Here is a 6,154-nt window from a genome sequence, read left to right as displayed (position 1 = left end):
TGGATATATTAGGAAAATGTTAAGACCCGCAGACATCGGTTCAGTGCAGGTAAATTGGTTAAAGCACAGCCCAAAATGGACCTTCACCCAAGGAAAGTCTTATTGAGAGGTTAGTGGGATATTGTTGGCGTGATCCACTTTGAGTTGCTGCCACTCAATGTAATGATTACATCAGACTTTTATTGTCAACAGTTAGAGCGTTTGAATGTTGCACTGAAGGAAAAGAGGCCTACTTTGATAATTCGTAAAGGTGTTGTGTTACACCAGGATAATGCACGGCCCCATACAGTAATGATCATATTTGCAAAGATTGAAGATCCTTATTCTCCAGACCTTGCCCCATCTGATTATAATATGTTCCGAAGTTTGCAGAACTATCTTGATGGAAAAGAGCTTGGAACACATGAAGATGTCAAAACTACCCTCTCTACATTCTTTTCTTTCAAACCCCACAAATTTTATAGAAGTTGTATTCAGAAGCTTGTGAATCGTTGGCAGAATGTAATTAATAATAATGGAACAGAAATAATTGATTATAGAACATTAAAAGCGTTTGAAATCATTTCTATTTTTTTAACCTAATATGGGACATTACTTAAGGGATGACCTGATATTTGTAGGAAACAATCAGACCTACGTTCTAACAAATGAAGGAAATTACTCAGTCAAGTTTGATATAAAGGATAAAGATGGAAAGGAGAGGTTTGTTATCTACCAGAAGTTTTGAACATAAAACGAAGATTACTTGTATACATTACATGTTAGTAATTACTCTGGTTACGCAGGTAATAAAATGTTAATTTTAATCTAATTTATTATTTTATGAGGATTATCTTTAAAATGTCATTTCCAAAATAATTTTTGAAATATTTTCATAATCCGAATTATTTAAATTTTTTATTTAAAGATATTTTTGTTCAAATGTCATTTACAATTTTCCTTCAGATTTATCATATTACTACCAGATCTTCTTGCTCGAGTATCTTGAGTCGCGACAGAAGAAGAACATTAATTTATTTGATAAAAACAAAAGTTCAAATATTAAAAAACTACATAGTGAGACTAGATGTGACTTCTTCATCTGGTAAAATTGGCAGAGAAAGGTTCTTTGTGGTAAATGTACGAAGAGGGATAAAACTGTTATTGTATTACGTTACCAGCTTCTTTATTATAAAACTATAAAAATTAGCCATATTAGTTTATTAATGAAGCCAATATTACGCGTGAATCATAATGACTGTTAAGTTACTTTACTATTAATAAAGAAATACCTTTACTGATAATTAGGAAGTGTTCCCACTTATGCAATTATCTATTATCTTTATTGTATATTACTAAACTCTGTATTACTGAAAGTATCCAGACATTAGAAGACTGCTTACTATTCACTTTCATGAGACTCCTTGTGTTTTAAGTACTATAGTCGTAAACTGTTCTGTACTTTAGATACACTGCTGGTCAAAATCTTAAAGCCAATGAACATAAAGAAAAATATGCATTTTCCGTTGTTAGACTCAACCACTTATTTGAGTAGAGCTTCGAAAGATGAAAATAAAAAAGGGAAAAAAAAAAAAAAAAATTTTTAGCATTTAATAGGGAAAATGTGAACACTATGAAATTGGCCTAAATACTAGCTGGTCAAAAGTTTAAGACCATACGAAGCGTTAATCGGTAAACACGTAACGAAATTTAGTCATTTGTGTTCAAGCATTAGCATTGTCAATATCTCCTACTGACATCTCCTATGTTACATTGGATGAAAACATGGCAAAGGCTAAAAGTTGACAGAGTTTTAACGTGGCAGAATTGTCGAACTGCAAAAACAAGGTCTCTCTCAACGTGCCATCGCTGGTGAGATTGGGCGTAGTAAAACTGTTGTTGCAAATTTCTTAAAAACCCTGAGGGATATGGAACGAGAATTTCAAGTGGTCGGCCCAATAAAATTTCGCCGGCGTTGAGCAGGAGCATTCGACGGGTTGTCCGACAAGACACCAGCCGATCGCCGAACCAGATTAAGGCCCTCACGGACGCAGAATGCAGCTCAAGAACAATAAGACGGTATCTACGAGAGAAAGACTTTAAAAACCGTAAACGTCTTTAAAGGCCACACACCTCCGTCCACACCACGAAAGAGCTTGGTTAAACTTTGCTGAGAAGCACTAAACATGGGATGTAGAAAAGTGGACGAAGGTTTTGTTCTCTGATGAGAAAAAATATAACCTGGATGGTCCAGATGGCTTCCCACGTTACTGGCACGATAAGGATATCCCACTGGAGACATGTTCTACACGATATAGTGGAGGAGGTTCCATCATGATCTGGGGTGCTTTCTCCTTCCATGGAACAATGGAGCTTCAGGTTATACAGGGGCGTCAAACAGCAGCTGGTTACATTGGCATGTTGGAGAGAGCATCCTTATTGACTGAAGGGTTTCGCTTGTGTGGAAATGATTGGATCTATCAGTAGGACAATGCTGCAATCCACAATGCCCACAGGACAAAGGACTTTTTCATGGTGAATAACGTGATTGTTTTGGACCATCCAGCGTGTTCGCTCGAACTGAAGCCCATTAAAAATGCTTCGGTGTGGATGGGAAGGGAAGTCTATAGAAATGGACGTCAATTCCAAACAGTGCATGATCTTCGTGAAGCTATTTTTACCACTTGGAATAACATTCCAGTCAGCCTTCTGTAAACGCTTATATCGACCATGGCAAAACGAATGTTTGAAGTTATTCGCAATGACGGCCGCGCAACTCACTACTGATACCTCTTGTTGGGCATTTCCTACCCTGTTTAGGACTTCTTTTTGGTATGGTCTTAAACTTTTGACCAGCTAGTATTTAAGCTAATTTCATAGTGTTCTTATTTTCCCTATTAAATGCTAAAAAACAGCTGTTTTTTATTTTCCCTTTTCTTATTTTCTTTTTTCGAAGCTATACTCAGATAAGAGATTGAGTCTAACAATGCAAAATGCATATTTTATTTCCATGTTCATTGGCCTTAAGATTTTGGCCAGCAGTGTATCACTCTCTGAAAATGTTTGTATCTTATGTGTTACTGTTTTTAAGTGTGTGATACCATATGTATTGCTATCTATATTTCTTTTGTACTTGGGTTATTACTGTTTTCAATTTCCTTGCACATTAAATATTACTGTTGAAACTTTCTTGTACCTTATTCGTAACTCTTCTAAGTGAAGAGAAAATCAAGGTAAGTGACGAGAAAGTAACGTTTAGTCAGTAAAGCGTTACAAAAGGTGAAGTCAGGTGGCTTGTGAATAATTCTAATCACTCAACGGACGATATTTAAAGTGAGTTTCAAGGTTTAACAGGGATAAGGAGAATAATTTATATCATCTAAGGGTGTTATAAAGTGATTGAACCAATCTCTATGGACTTCGATGAAAAGGAGACTGTTCTTTACAGTTCAGAATACAACTGTCGTAACTCACGGTGTAACATTAATGAAATATTCTGACATAATTAGAGAAAAACAATTGGATTTTAAAATCAATAAGTCAGTTTATGTGGATTTTTGACAAAAAATAATTATTTTGAGATTTAGATACGACTGTGACATACTCTGGGGTAAATAATTTTTAATACAGTGAAGCCTGTTTAAGGCGGAATCGCACGGGAGCGAGTAAAATTTCCGGCTCAGACAAAGTGAAGTTGCATTTCCTTAATTATATATAATTTTCGAGCGAAGCAATAAGAAATTGCTTGACTGAGGGGAAGTAAGACATTTGTGAATAAAGTTCTTACACTGTTTATATTTGTTAGAATAAGAACTTGCTTGACTGAGGGGAAGTAAGACATTTGTGAATAAAGTTCTTACACTGTTTATATTTGTTAGAATAAGAACTTGCTTGACTGAGGGGAAGTAAGACATTTGTGAATAAAGTTCTTACACTGTATATTTGTTAGAATAAGAACTTGCTTGACTGAGGGAAGTAAGACATTTGTGAATAAAGTTCTTACACTGTTTATATTTGTTAGAATAAGAACTTGCTTGACTGAGGGGGAAGTAAGACATTTGTGAATAAAGTTCTTACACTGTTTATATTTGTTAGAATAAGAACTTGCTTGACTGAGGGGAAGTAAGACATTTGTGAATAAAGTTCTTACACTGTTTATATTTGTTAGAATAAGAACTTGCTTGACTGAGGGAAGTAAGACATTTGTGAATAAAGTTCTTACACTGTTTATATTTGTTAGAATAAGAACTTGCTTGACTGAGGGAAGTAAGACATTTGTGAATAAAGTTCTTACACTGTTTATATTTGTTAGAATAAGAACTTGCTTGACTGAGGGGAAGTAAGACATTTGTGAATAAAGTTCTTACACTGTTTATATTTGTTAGAATAAGAAATTGCTTGACTGAGGGGAAGTAAGACATTTGTGAATAAACTTATTACACTGTTTATGCTATATTTATTGGAATAAAACAAAAATAGACATTCAAAATATACACAAGTACACAAAATCTTAATCAAATTTATTTGAAGAAAGTGTCCAATTTCAACTGTTTCGTTTTTTAATGGGCTTTCTCATGCAGTTAAAAGAGAACTGTAATTTTACTGCCTTTTCATGAAGTTCATTTTCCACTTCATTTCTGCTTATAATTTGATAGCGTTAATATAACCTAACACTTGCGATGAAGTTGCAATTTCAATTTCCTCACTATCCTTTCCATTTCGTTCATTTTCTGAATCTCTCACACTGTTACCATCTTCGATTCTATTATAGATTTTAACTCAATTTCACCAGTTTTTCTTAAACATTCGTGTCAACATTCACAAAACTTTCCGCATTTCCAGAGTCATCTGCATCAATCTTCTCAATCAGAGTTTGGATTACACTAAAATCATCCACGCTTTATTATTCGCTTTCCATTCCACAGGAAGTTGATTCTTCCTTAAATTTTTGAAACAGCACGGATTTTTACTTTTACCTATTGCCCATGGTTTCTCTAGTTTTCCGTCAGCAAATGCGACCATAAGTAAAGTCAATCGTTGTTTCGAATAGTGACCTCCGGATTAATGACGGCAGAAATAGAACAGAATATATTTAACCAATACTTACTGTAACAAAATGTCCAAGAATTTATTAATGTAAAAAAGACGAAAAGCTACTGATGAAGAAAACAAGAACTCTGCTTTATACCTGAGAGTTATTCCATACATGATAAGTCCCATAATTTCACAAAATATTAACTGCTTAATAAAGATTAAACTCTGTTGGTATTAACCGGAATTCCATACTGGTTATATTCTATTCGAATTTACAGTGGAGCACCACTTTTTTCTTCTAAGTTATGTAGAGGTCCAATTATAATTACTATTGTACATTCCAGCAGTTCAATTTAAATAGTGCACAACGAAATACTGTTGACTTGCAGAAATCTTAGCACATTATATTCTACACAACCAAATCCTTGTGAAGATGAGTAGCTATGTATTGTTTAAGTAGAATTTTACCACTGCTGCTGACTATAGTGACGAGCCAGTTTCCAGACATTGAGGATAAACCTGATATTAACTTTATAAAAGTATTTATTTTCCACAAAGCACATGCATAAATTATCATAGAAACATTGATCTTAGTAACTGGTAAACGTTCTTTTCCTTGTATCAAGAAGGCAAAGTGCCAAAGTAAGATTATATTGACGCAGATTTCATAATTACAACAATTCGCGAACAAAATAATTTACTTAAATCTCGTAAGTCCTATTTTATTGGCAAAAAAAAAATGTATAGGTATATGTTAAAAGTGGGCAGGTGCTTTAAATTGTTCTCGGTGAAAATTTTATCCTGCAGTTTGTAGTGCAATCTGTAATCCACATAAATACAATTGGAAGAATATATGTGTATCTGTGTGTGAAGGTATTTAGAAACAAATAAAGCGGAAACATTTAGTCATTCTTTAAATTTCAAAAGAAATGTATTTATATGAAATGAAAATATTAGTAAATAGTTACACTGACAAAAGTTTTATGAAAAAGGTTTTGTCATGCGAATATTTGAAATTAGCAACGAACAGATAGAAGTAAATACCTTTTCCGTTTTACATATAGACACATGCATTTGTTTATTTTGTTGTTAAGTCGCGAAAGCTAAATAATGGGCTATCTACGCTGTGCCCATTACGAGC

The sequence above is a fragment of the Tachypleus tridentatus genome, unplaced genomic scaffold (assembly GCF_004210375.1).
Source record: "Tachypleus tridentatus isolate NWPU-2018 unplaced genomic scaffold, ASM421037v1 Hic_cluster_2, whole genome shotgun sequence".
NCBI classification, from domain to species: domain Eukaryota; kingdom Metazoa; phylum Arthropoda; class Merostomata; order Xiphosura; family Limulidae; genus Tachypleus; species Tachypleus tridentatus.
The sequence above is the reverse complement of the archived record's forward strand: the minus strand, read 5'-3'. Positions refer to the sequence as shown.